This window comes from Physeter macrocephalus, chromosome 4 (assembly GCF_002837175.3).
Source record: "Physeter macrocephalus isolate SW-GA chromosome 4, ASM283717v5, whole genome shotgun sequence".
NCBI classification, from domain to species: Eukaryota; Metazoa; Chordata; class Mammalia; order Artiodactyla; family Physeteridae; genus Physeter; species Physeter macrocephalus.
The window spans coordinates 112,545,809-112,559,401 of NC_041217.1; positions in this window are offsets into that span (position 1 = coordinate 112,545,809).

Below are 13,593 nucleotides of genomic sequence, written 5' to 3' on the forward strand. Positions count from 1 at the left end.
ATGAGGGCAGATATATATATAGATAGTAGTAGTAGTAGGTATATGTATAGATAGACTTAACTGCTGATCGCAGAGCTGAAACTCAGTAGCTGTATGACCTTAGGCAAGGCACCTAATCTCTCTCAAACCCAGTTTCCTCATTAGTGCCTACTTCAGAGAATGGCTGTGAAAGTGAGAAATGAGAAATGAGAAAATAAGTATTATACACTCAAACCTTTTCTTGCTACCAATAGGGCTTCTTAAATATAGTTTTAAATTACTATTATTAGAATTACTGAAGAAATCCTTACTGACAGAAGGGTCCATCCAATCCATTAAGTAAATAAAGCATATTCAGTACTGGAATTGACTGCTTAGTATCATGTTTAGATACATTGCTTATGCCTGGCAGGGAGGAGGGAATGTGGAAGTAGGAAATAGAGTAGTAATACATTTTTTTCTGGATAGATGTAATGTGGATTTGCATAACAAGACGTGGTATAGCTCACCTGGAACACTGCACTTACCTAAACACTGCCATAACGAACTTGGAGGAGGTCAAGGGGAGGGCAGGCAGAATGACTGAGGACAGAAGATTACTGTATGAGAACAATGTTCAAAGCCTTCCGTCTAGAAAGGTGAGCACCTTAGTGGGAAATATGATCAAAGGGTATGAAAATCAAGAAAATTATAGATAAGGCGAACTTGGGCTTCTCCAAAAAATGCTAAAGCATGTGAGTTTGCTCCTAGAAGCTGTAAAGGGATAATTTAAGGACAATCTATTATATTTATAATCCATATCCCACATAATAGCACATCTTGTTGGCCCATTACCTTTAAAATATGCTCAGAATGCAGGGCTTCCCCTGGTGGCGCAGTGGTTAAGAATCCGCCTGCTAATGCAGAGGACACAGATTTGAGCCCTGGTCCCGGAAGATCCCACATGCTGCGGAGCAACTAAACCCGTGTGCCACAACTACTGAGCCTGCGCTCTAGAGCCCGCGAGCCACAACTCCTGAGACTGCGAGCCACAGCTACTGAAGCCCGCGCACCTAGAGCCGTGCTCTGCAACAAGAGAAGCCACCGCGATGAGAAGCCTGCGCACCGCAACGAAGAGTAGCCCCCACTCGCCGCAACTAGAGAAAGCCCGCGTGCAGCAAAGAAGACCCGATACAGCCAAAAAACAAATAAAATTAAAAAATTCAAAATATATATATTCTCAGAATTCAACCACTTTTCACCACCTCCACTGTTCCCATCCTAGTCTAAGCAACAATCATCTCTTGCTTGGGTTATATCAGTGGCCTCCTAATTCTTTGTTCTGCTTCCAACTTGCCTCCATACAGAGTTTTCTCAATATGGCAAGTGAATTGCTTCAAAAAGTTGTTTCCTTTATCAACACTTTCTAATGACTTCCATCTCACTCAGAGCAAATGTCAGAGTCCTTACGATGGCCAACAAGATGCTAGAATCAGGCCCCCAGGCCTGCACCTTCACCAGGGCCTTTGCGCTTCCTCTTCCCCCAACCTGGAATGTTCTTCTCCTAGATGCCACATGGCTTCCTCCTCACATTCTTTAGGACTTTACTCAAATACCAGGTTTTCAATGAGGGCTTGTCTGACCACCCAATTTAAAACTATAAACTCTCTCTCCCCATACCTCAATTGCCACCTTCCCTGCTTTATTTTTCCCATACCTCACTTATCTCCATTTATTTTAATGTTTTCATTATAATGATCTTTCCTTTGGAATATAAGCCCAAGAAGACAGATTTTTAAACAATCTCCCAGTGCCTGGAGCAATGCACTTGCTACAGAGTAGGTGCTTTAATAAATGTGTGTTAACTAAATTAATGAATATTTTCTTGTAAAGGCATGGAGCTCTGGAAGAAAAAAGTATGCCAACAAAAATGTTCATGGGGCTTCCCTGGTGGCGCAGTGGTTGACAGTCCTCCTGCCGATGCAGGGGACATGGGTTCGTGCCCCGGTCCGGGAAGATCCCACATGCCGCGGAGCAGCTAGGCCCGTGAGCCATGACCGCTGAGCCTGTGCGTCCGGAGCCTGTGCTCCGCAACGGGAGAGGCCACAACAGTGAGAGGCCCGCGTACCACAAAAAAAAAAAAAAAAAATGTTCATGAATTCCTGGAAGATTAATCCTCAGAGAGTTTTACGTTGATGTCATTTCAAGGTTCACGTCATGTAAAACCACCATGGCCTCCCAGGAAATACTTCCTTGTGCAACTCTTAAGATACAAAATACAAAGCTGAATTGGCCACTTCATTGATTCAGTACAGCAAGTGCTATGTTCTACTGTGACATCTGATATTACTAGTGTTATTCATCAATACTGCTTCTGCCCCACTTTTATCTACATTCTGAAAGGTGGCATTTAAAATGATAGGTCCCTTTATATCTATTCTCCTCCTGCTCCAAAAAGTAATCAAGGGATAAGCACTCAATGGTATGAAAACTAGCACTATGGTAAATGTTCAAATGACAGGGGGAATGCCAGGAGGTTTCAGATTTCCTGCATCACGCCTATTTTTTGAAAGGGAAAAAAAAGGTTTCATAATCCAAATCCATTCCATTTTGAATGACTGCTGCCTGTGTAAATACTGCTTAGATAAATGGCTCCTTGTCCAATGTATTTGTCCCCCCACAGTTGTTAACGGTTCTCAGAGCAGTTGCCGCCTCCGTCAGTGCTGGGGGGCCTCTTTCCACTTACCAGAATCCACACACCCTACTTTTGTCTCCCAGCCAGATGGCCTTCATTACGAGAGAAATTTTACCAACAGGTGCTTCTTGTGCCTGGAAATGCCATCCTGAAATTCAAGGAAGAGATAATCTTCTGTGTGCGTTAGTGGTGTGGTGGTGAGGGGGTGTGTTTAATTGTTTGCATGGTTTGAGATGGCCGAACTCTGTTGACATATTTCTTGACACATATGTTTGCTCCTTCACTCTTAGAAAAATCTGTCCAAACCACAGGAAATTGCAATCTCATAATCTTAATTTCACTCCTGTAGAGCTAGCCGCGACTTGAAGAAAGAGAGAGAAACTCCTTCATAAATTCACACAAACCAGGTATCTCTGCAATAGAGTTGATATGGAAAGTGTTACTATAAAATCTCCCGAATATTCATTCTCTTTTTTTAACCAAGTACATTCCTTCACTGACACCTAAATTGGCAAGCAAAGGCTTTCCCTTTCAAAATTAAAATTTCCTTTCTCTTTCTCAAGTTAGAGGTTTTTTGTTAGCTCCACAAAAAAACTAACTGGGGTTAGTTGGTCACACTCTAAATCTGATTCCTAACTCTGTAGTTGAAGGATGCTGCTTCACCATGTGCAAAACAACTGTTTTGCCGGGGCGAAAACCAAACTGATGCTCAGCTCATTGATCCTAAGAGAACTTACTGAGGATGCAGGGATGGGGGGAAGGGGGTGCGGTAAGGAAGGGGATCTGCTCCTGACAAGAAGAATGATTTTAAGTCCTCAAATGATGCCAAATTCTGTCTGTGGCACGCATTAGCCATAATCAGGGAGGGTTGCTATGTAGAAGTAGAAGCCGGGACTGAACTTCACAGAACTCTTTCAACCTTTCCTCTCTCACTGCGTAAATGTGAACGTAACAATAAATCTTGTTGACAATTACTTCCACGTTTATTGGCAGGAAGTCAGCAGCAGTTTGAAGAGTATTGTGAGCCGTATGTGCAGTGGAGCCAATATCCATTAACTATCTCCCTAGTTTCTCCTGTGACTTATAGAACATGTTATTTTTCCCCAGTGAGCAGCCCTTCCAAATGTTGAATTAGTAATATTAGCACCAAATGCCACTAATTTGTCAGTTAAGCTGTGCTTTTCCATTGTGGGTTCCAGTTACCCCTTTGCAACACAGCTGAGCAAAGATGAAAATCTGAAGACGTTTTATTTATACAATTTTGCCAGCCTTTACGAAAACACATTAAAACAGTCACAGAGGTGACTTAGTCACAGTTCAAAACACTCACCGGGACTGCAGAGAGAATCCTGACATTTCACCTAAGCCTCCAGTGAAGGTGGCATTTGGGCAGCACTCTGATTGTTTTCGAATCTCACAAACAAAATAAAGTTTTAATTCAGTCACTTTTGAAGGTAAAAACCCCGTGTTCATTCTGAATCGGGAAATAAATCATTCATTCTTTCCTGCTTCCTCAGAGTTTTGTGAACTATGGGCGGAGAGCCAAGCAGGGAAGGGCAGGAGGAAGGGGACTTGAAAACCCCACAACTGCTTGCATCTGACGCTGCCGTCCAGCGTGGGGTCCCAAGGCAGGACCCGCACTCCCAGCTGCGGCGTCAGCTGCTCTGCCGAAGGGGTGGGATGTCTACTTGCTTGCCTGTTTCCAAGAGCACAGATGCCACCTAAGTTTCAAATTCAAAAAAAGGACTCAGTGTCGATTTTGAGACCTGCGTGTTTCATCAGAAACTGTACTTTGAATTTTATGTTATCAGAAGATCCCACCTTAGCTAGGCAATAACTCTCCCCTCAGATCTTTGAAAGCTAAAAGGTATGAAACTCCCTTCTGCCCTCACACATACCAGCCCAGGGAGCAAGCCCCAAGGGTGACATAGCAAAGGGCTGGAAGAGGACCCAGCTATGCAGACTGTCCAGGGACTCCATGTGTCATCAAATACCTACAGTTTCTTTCCTATTCTTCTCAGGATCTTTCCCACACAGTTATCCAGGGACCAGACAACATGTGGGGAAAACATTACCTTAAGTAAGCATTGCTTCGCCAATTTAAGTTTCTCGTTTCCCTACACTAAAGGAAAGCGCCTAAACTTAAGGGGATTATATGACTTATTGTCTGAACCAGGACACTTTTATGCTAGTGGGTGCTATTAACAGTATTCCAGAAGGGTGGGTGTAAGCCAGTGCTATTCACGGCAAACTGGACCATGTAGTCTCCCCACCCCCAAAATGAATGCTTAGGCCTTAGGGGGTGGAAAACATACTCAGGTGTTGGGGATGGAAGGAGAGCTGAAATCTTTGCTCTTTGGCAAAGGACTAAGAATAGGAATAGAGTGATCAAAAGTTTTCCACTCCCACAAGCATTTACTCTCATCCAGAGTTTAGCATATTACTGGGCTTGTGATCAGCATCCAACCCATATTTATTCAGTTCCAATGTTTGCTGACTTTCAAATTTATCTCATGAGTACAGTCTCATGAGTATACCTGCTGCTTTGGGCTCTCTGCTTCCTGGCCACGGAGCACATCTACTCTGTAGCTTTGGGAACAGGTTTGTAATCTGTATATTTGAGAAGTAGGAAGAGAGAATCTCATTTGTAGATTTGGGAAGTAGGAAGAGAGAAAGATGTTGCCAATATAGGCTTTGGGCCAGTATCACACTCCTTACTCTACATGACTTTAGCAAGTGACTTAACTTCTATGAGTTTCAGTTTCCACTTCTATAAAGTAGTAATAATTGCAAGGTTCTTCAAAGGGTTAAATGAAATAACTATGTGCATTTAATTGTTTAGCACAGGAGCTGGTACTTAGAAGTCAGTTGGTAAATAGTAGTGGTTGCTAATAATATTATTTTCATTATTAGTGTAAAGATGAGTGGCCTGGAGTCTGTGCTATGTAGCCCCCGGATTTCTGTTATCCAATGTTAGCAGTCTTGGTCTTTCTGTCATCCTATATGTAGTTCATTGTACAGAAACTGCAGTTTCAAGGTGGAAGATAGTAGTTTATAAGTAACAAAGGACTGCCTTGTTAGCAAGCTGCTTGTTCTCTGCCTATTTTGACTGCTGCACAACAGATTAACTGATCAACCATAAGGACAAGTCAGTTTCTTAACACCTACTTGTAGACTCAAATCTTGGCTGCAGCTCTCCCTGGCTCTTTAAGTTCTGACAGGCATGCAGATATTTGCATGGTTCCCTATGGCATTTTTACTTGTACAATATTTCTTTGTGTAATTCCTTAGGAAGTGCCCTCAGAGAGTTTCAGATGATCTATCAGGCTGGATGTGGAGGGGGATGGGAAGAGGCCCTGTAGGGGTTCCCCATTCGGAAGGCGAAGGGGAGTGAGCTCACTATGAAAAATCTAATACAATTTTCCATGGTATGAGGTTTCAACTGGCTGCTCAGTTCTTTCCCAGATGCTGCAAAGCCAGAGAACCAATAGATCTTCTTTCAGCTGACAGCTCTTCGCACCTTGTAATGCCCTCAGCAAAACTGTTTATAAGTGGTGACAACATCTACAGACAGTTTGTTCATTGTTCTCCCACCTGCCCTTAAAAAAGTGATATGTCCAAACATAAACTTGAAATAGCAGTTCTTTCTTACATGAGTCAAGCCCCAAGTGATGAAAATTCAAAACAGCAAGGCAACGTGTGTTAAGGCTCGGGAACAACTATCCCCAGACCTGAGGATGACTTACTTTCACATGAGGGCAAACAACCTACCCCTCTTTATTCATGATTCATCAGTGAAATGAATACAATAATGTCAATTTATAGGACTTCTATTACTTAATCTTCTTAAAGAGGTAAAGATAGAAATTACAGGACAAATGCATTAAAAAACAAAACAAAACAGCAGACTATTCATTTCCCAACCAGCCTCAAACCAGACCTTTAATTTACTAGCATCTTACGATCCTGGATGACCCTGAAGGAGGAAAGTTATTTTCAAGGAAAGAGCACCACACACCCCCAAAGGGAAGATAGATGCCTCTACCATTGAAGTCTGAAGTTGAATTTATATAGGGAAGTGACCCATGCCCCTGTGTGTCAAATCTGTTGCAGAATAAACCATGGGAACAGCTGAACTTTGAAAGGCATCTCAGCACACATGGAGTAAGACTGTGCTGGAGTAAGACTGTGCTATTCGGACCTGGCCTTGTGTTAGGGAGCAGGGTCCTAGTACTAGCCTCAGTGCTAACCACAGGCTACATGTTCAACTGAGAATACTTATTCAACTATCTGACAAATTAGATATAATTATTATATATGTGGATGTTGAGCAATATTCAAATTCTACTATGGTTTTGTTTTCAAATAATTCTTCATAAAAAGAAATTTTTAATATGAGAACACTTTTGGCAATATATCTAAACATAGGAGACGTATATATTTTTTTGCGTTAGTACATAAATTTAATACCTGGAGATTAACAGAAATGACAATAGGACACAGATGCAACACAGTAAAACAGGGATGGGGGGTAGCAGTGGAGGAGGCAGGGGGACACTGGGTATGATCACAATGACCAAGGAGTGATTTTACTGAAATACTAATTAGCTCTTTTCTTCACACAACTAGCATATATATATTTTATATATATATATATTTTAATATATTTATTTTATTTATTTATTTTTGGCTGTGTTTGGTCTTTGTTGCTGCGCGTGGGCTTTCTCTAGTTGTAGCAAGCGGGGGTTACTCTTTGTTGCGGTGCCCGGGCTTCTCGTTGATCTGGCTTCTCTTTGTTGGGGAGCACGGGCTCTAGGCGCACGGGCTTCAGTAGTTGTGGCACATGGGCTCAGTAGTTTTGGCTTGTGGGCTCTAGAGCGCAGGCTCAGTAGTGGTGGCGCACGGGCTTAGTTGCTCCACAGCATGTGGGATCTTCCCTGACCAGGGCTCAAACCCGTGTCCCCTGCATTGGCAGGCGGATTCTTAACCACTGTGCCACCAGGGAAGTCCACATATATTTTTTGACAGTCACTAGGCTAGACCACCCAGATGCAGATGTAAATAAGACATAAGAAGTGTTATCAAGGAAGGCACACTTTAGCTGAGGAGCCAGACATATAAGAAACAACTATAATGCAGTGTAATAACTACTGCAAAAGACCAGCCCAGGGTGCTATGGAAGCATAGGAGAAGACGTGAAAGAAAGGAAAATTATGCCCTGGTCTTTGAAGATCAGTAGGAGCTTCTTGAAGCAGGAAAAGGAAATTCCTGGCCCCCAAAATTAAATGTAGTAATAATAATATCCAATATTTTTAAAGCCCCAACTATGAGTCAGGTAGTAAACTAAGGACTATATGAACATTATTTCAATTAATCCTCACAACAATCCAATGATATAGATAATATATTTACCTTATAGATGAGGAAGCTGAGGTACAGAGAAGTCAATCAATGTGCCCAAGATCACACAGCTATAAGGTGGTGGAGCTGTCAGGAAAGCCTGAAAGAGCATATCATGTTTATGAACTGGCCAAGAGTCTGATATGGTTTAATACATCATGCATGAGATTAAACAGGAGAGGAGAAAGTGTTAATTGCCCAGGAGAGTGGGGGAGAGAATGCACTAGAAATATATCACACCATGAGGATATTATGGTATTATTTACCAGCAGCAGTAAAAGCTCACTTCATGATCTTGGTTAAGGATGTGAAGTGAAACAATTCTATGTGAGGTGTTTGCTCTAATCTTCTTCAGCTATATGGGTACACACATAAAGCAGGCAAAAGTTGGATTGAATCAAGGTTGTGAGTTTTTTCAAGTGAATACAACAAAGCGAGTGTAGGGCAGGGAGTTGAGGGGCTCTGCAAGGCCTGAGTATAATTGTTGATTGACAGAGGAATTCAGGCCATGTAAAGAAGCCAGTGAGGATACTAGGTTGGTAAGGAAAGTACAACGTAATCATCCCAATAGATTAGAAGTCACTGTGGTGCCAGAACATCATTAAGGGTGGCGAGAGAGAGAGAGAGAGAGACCTAGAAAGATATGAGGTAGTATTCAAGGAATATAAGGCAGGAAATTTGGATTATAAGGAGGTTTTGTCATTGATAACGTGTAACTTCTAAGAGTATGACCTCAGAAGGGAAAGGCCAGAGTAGATGAAGGTAAAGATTCTCGGAGGACAAGTATGCTAGAGGAGCCAGATGCTAGAAAAATAAACTCTGTGCATATTTAAATCACCATGAATGAAGTTATAAAGTCAGAGGTAATACTGAAGAGGGACCATGAGCTGGGAGTAAAGATCATCGGATTAAGAGGGGGGACCACCCAGAGGTCAGTAGATGTCAGCAACAGTGGAGGAGCAGCTAACAGGCAGAGCTCAGACTTGGGGTTTGAGGGGAAAGAAACTGACCTGGAAGGGGCAAGGAGGAACAAGAGCTCCTATCCCACCTCCAGGTCAGTGGGGAGAGGGATGTAGGGGCCTGAAAGAGGTCCCACTTGAGAGGGATGGAAGGAAAGTGGTCCTCAGAACAGAACCAGATTTCCATTCAAATGAAACCATGAAGGAAGCACTTAGAAATAAAGTCGGAGCAGAATATTTTGCTAATAGTGGAACAGAATCACACTGGAAGGATGCCAGGAGTTTGGAGGAAGGATGTGGTATTTGGGTGAGTCTTGTAGGGATTATAGTAGAACGGGGTGACCTGGACACTGGGGTCTCTTTCAGGTGACTGACATGAAAAGGAAAAAGTATGGTGGATTCAAGGCAGATAGTGGTGGAGAGGCTATGAAGGGAAAAGTAGGTTTCTGAGGCTTCTTTTTCAGAAAGTGAAGATGGAAGTAGAAAGCTGTAAGAAGAAGGCTCTTAGACCCAAGAACAATCAAATTTACTACAGTATCCGAACCCATTTTCATTGAGTTTATAACAAAAAGAAAACTCATCTGAATTGAAAGGTAGAACAATCCTTTAAGTTCTCTAAGCCCAGAAAAAGCAGTGAAGAATCACATGAAAGAATACCTGCTACTCAAAGTTGAAGGTAGCAGGAGCCAAATTCCCATATGAAGTGCTTGCAACCTGCAGCTGACATCCTGTATCTTTCTATGCTTTATGTCACTCTAGAATGAAGAATCCCTCTTTGCTGTGCATTCTTTGACCATTTCCTTCTGCCTAAAAAGGACAAGATTTTTACAAAATTATTCAGTTTGCTTTTGTTTTAAATCATCCAAGAGTCGGAGGTTACCTCAACAATAAGCTAATAGGATGGAAGAGAAAAGAGTAATGACGCTTTCTCTAAAGAAAAACACATCAGATTCTCATCAGAAAGACAATGGTCTTGGGTATTATCAGACAAGGAGAGAGATTTTAGCATGAAGAAAATAAAAAGAAATAATCCAGAGGAAAACGAAAGGTCAAAGAATTGTCTTATCCTTTTTAATGCTCAGGGCCTCTGTTGAGCAGGGAAAAATTGAAACAGGCATTATTGTTGTCTCTTGCCTCTGCTTGTCCCATTTTGGTTGCTTTATCTCCATCTATAACTTAGAAAGAGCAATTATAAACAAATGGGGCCCAGCATGAGCACCTCTCCGGCAGCCTCACAGGGTCAATTGTCTCCTTCCAGCTCCTGCACCAGCAGAGTGATGCATGATCCCTTGGATGTCAGCATGAGGAGGAGCTGAGAAGGCAAGCGGCCTGTGATTTAAACCCATGTCTGCCTTTGTCCGCTCCACGTGGAATTGCATCAGGAAGGGATCCTGTACAAAGCTTTGCTACTTTAAAATACAGGAATGGATATGAGATATATGATGAGCATACAGAGTGATTCAAGGGGAAGAAAGCGATGGAAATCATTTCCCATTATAATCCCCGCGAATTGCCTTACATCTCTAATATAGATCGCTTGGGAAATAATTTAAAAGCATTTTAAAATATCTTCCATTTTCTATTATGAGCCTTTGGATTTCCACAGTTTGAAAGAGTGAAGAGACTGTAGCTTAGAAAACTAATTACAAAACATAAAAATGCTCAAGTCTAATGGAACATATCAGATTGGAGGAAGATTCCAGCAATGTCAGGCAGTGTTACAAATGTTGCCCAAATGAAAAAGCCACATCCGAAACGGAGGCAGCAGTTCCTACCTAAATGCCTTGTTCTCAACATCGTTGTTTTACATTTTCTTTGTTCCTGTTGGCTTACTAATTAGCTGTGATTTTTTTTAATGCCCCTTACAGTAGGTTAATTTTGTCTAACTCACCAGCAGGGGTTTCTGTAATACATAATTCACTGAGCAATGTCAATGATTAAAATTCTTTCATTAACACAGCACCTTAAAGATAATAAATATGAAGCGTTTAGCTCCCAATCTATGGGTGCAGAAAGCCTAATTTTGCATGGAAAGAAAATGCATGCCCAGATAACTTGGCACTGGAGAACAAAATGGAATCTGTTTCAGGGTATTGCAAACACAAAGTCAAACAAATCAAAGAGCACTTATTTTGAGAACAATAATGTAGCTGGGGGTTCCAGAGAAGGAATTCTAATAAAAATGTACTTGAAGAATGCAAAACATGCAGCCAGAAGTGCTCTTTTCTGGCATTTTTGTGGGCAGTGCTGAGCCATTGCAGATGATCCGCTGAAGAGAGAGAGGGTCAACAAGTCTTGGGCTGACAGTTGTCAGTGGTGTGGTGCCAGTTGCTTAGGTCTCTACATACCATTTCTCTTCATTCTCCTCAAGAATTTTAACAGGTCTGACTCGTCAGGATTCAAGAAGAGCAACGAAATAATTAGACACAGGGTATGAAATTTCATTTTGAAAAGTTCTAATCACTCTTAGAACATCTGTTCCTATAAACTCTATCACTTCCTTTCCATTTATATTTCATTTGCTAAGTGCAAGCTTAGCAAATGATTCTTATATTTTCTAAGATATATTCTATTCTTATATTTCATTTGCTAAGTGCAAGCTCTGTTTGCTTCCATGTATTCATCCTGTTACGAAAAGAATAATAACAGCAGATGCCTTGGTAACAGCAACCTACAAAACAGAGAATCTGATCACTAAATGTGATTTTGCTTACAGCCTTGTACCTGATGTATTATTTTTTTTCTCTTTCTCTTCTCCAAAGATAAATCAGATTATTTTTTGTTGGCTATTTTGGGGGAAGGATGGATATATGTATTTTTTGGTAGTAGTAACAAATAGCACTTCTCTGATTCAAAACATTTTCTAGCATTAATTAGACCAACTGAGAGTAACTTTGCACAGAAGGAGCTTCAAGTTCAAAGACATGAAAGTAGAATTAAAAACCACAAAATTATCACCCAGTCCAAAGGTTATGGCTCAAATTTAACAGGTGGCCCTGACATAATGCATTTTCTACTCTTAACTATGGTTCTAATAGATTTGTCTCCAGAACCAAAGTGCAGCATCAAACTAAGCCCTCAATTGGCGTTGTGAGCTGAAGAGACATGGAACCAGGTGAGAGAAATGGGTTCTCCAATATGCCATCCATTCAAGTTAAGAGCCTGTCCACTTCAAGAGGGAGGTCAGCAGCAGGCCAGTCGGAGGAAATGTTCATGGGCTTGTCCCTGCTCTGTAATTTGCCTGTGGCTAATTTCATAATTTCTATTTTTAGTGTTTGGTTGCTCCCATCGCTCTCATAAGCACAAATAATTGCTCCCCTTTTTTAAAAGAAAAAAGCAGCAGATAACCCCTTAGTAAGGCGAGCCACTGAGCTAGCTACTAAAATTAATATTGAACACCACTAAGTGAAATTTGCTACTGATCAACACATTAACAGGAAAGTTGTAACCAATGGTTCTATTTTAAAAATTATAGCGAGGCAAACATAGTTCTTTTAACCCAGGCAGAGTTTTTGAACTAGAAGTATTTTAATTTCACACATATAAACCAAAAAGAATTGATTTTTTTTCCCTTGTTTCCACTTATGGATTAAAGTCTGGGTAGCTTGCCAAGTTTGGTTAACCGATTACTGTTAACGATAACGGATGAGGTGGGTGCAGAGTGACTGATACCCGTAACTATTGGGCAATAGATACATATGATTCAAATAAATCAAGAATTTTATATGGATAGATTGAATAGTAACTTGAGCATCTGAATTCATAGCTCTTCAATGCCACATAAAAGAGGATGGTAAAAGGCTAGAGAAAAGACTTTATGTCAAGTCAATCTCCTTCCTCCTACTGAAAAGATTCAGTTTGGGAATTTTCATCTTCCTAGAGCAGCCATGGCCATGTCTAACCATATTGGTCTTAATGCAAAAAGTAGATTGACTGTCAATCAAATATTCAGACCTCTGTGTAAATGCAGTCCACCTCCTCTACCATAGACAACCATAAAAACAAGCTTGATCTTGGCTCGGAAATTAAGTTGAGGGGGGTTGTTACATAGGGCCTGTAATTCATATCCTTTCATCCAGCCTTTCATCCTAAATATTTGTTGAGTTCCTATTTGGGTATAAATGTTCATGGTAAGAACTTTGGATTTTATTTTGAAATAGGAAGGATTTTAAATTAAAGAATGACATGATCTGACTTCAGTATTTTAAAAAATCACTCCGGATGCCGTAATGAGAAGAATCTTTGCTGGGGCAAAGTAAAGGAGACCAGTTGGAAGGCTAATGCAACAGTCCAGGAGAAATATGATGATGGCTTGGACTAAGCCATCATCTAAAATTTTTATATTTTAGATGTAAAAATTGGTCAGATTTTGATACATTATGAAAGTAGAGTCAGCTGAATTTGTTGATGTGATGATGGGGGCTGAAAGAGACAAATATCAAATTCCCTAGAAGGTAAACTCTATTGTGGGAGAGAGAGAGAGAGAGTCTGACTGACTGATCCCAGAATTTCCAATAGAGCCTGGAATATAATGGTCACTCAATAATTATATGTTGAATAAGTGACATGGTGGCTCCAAGT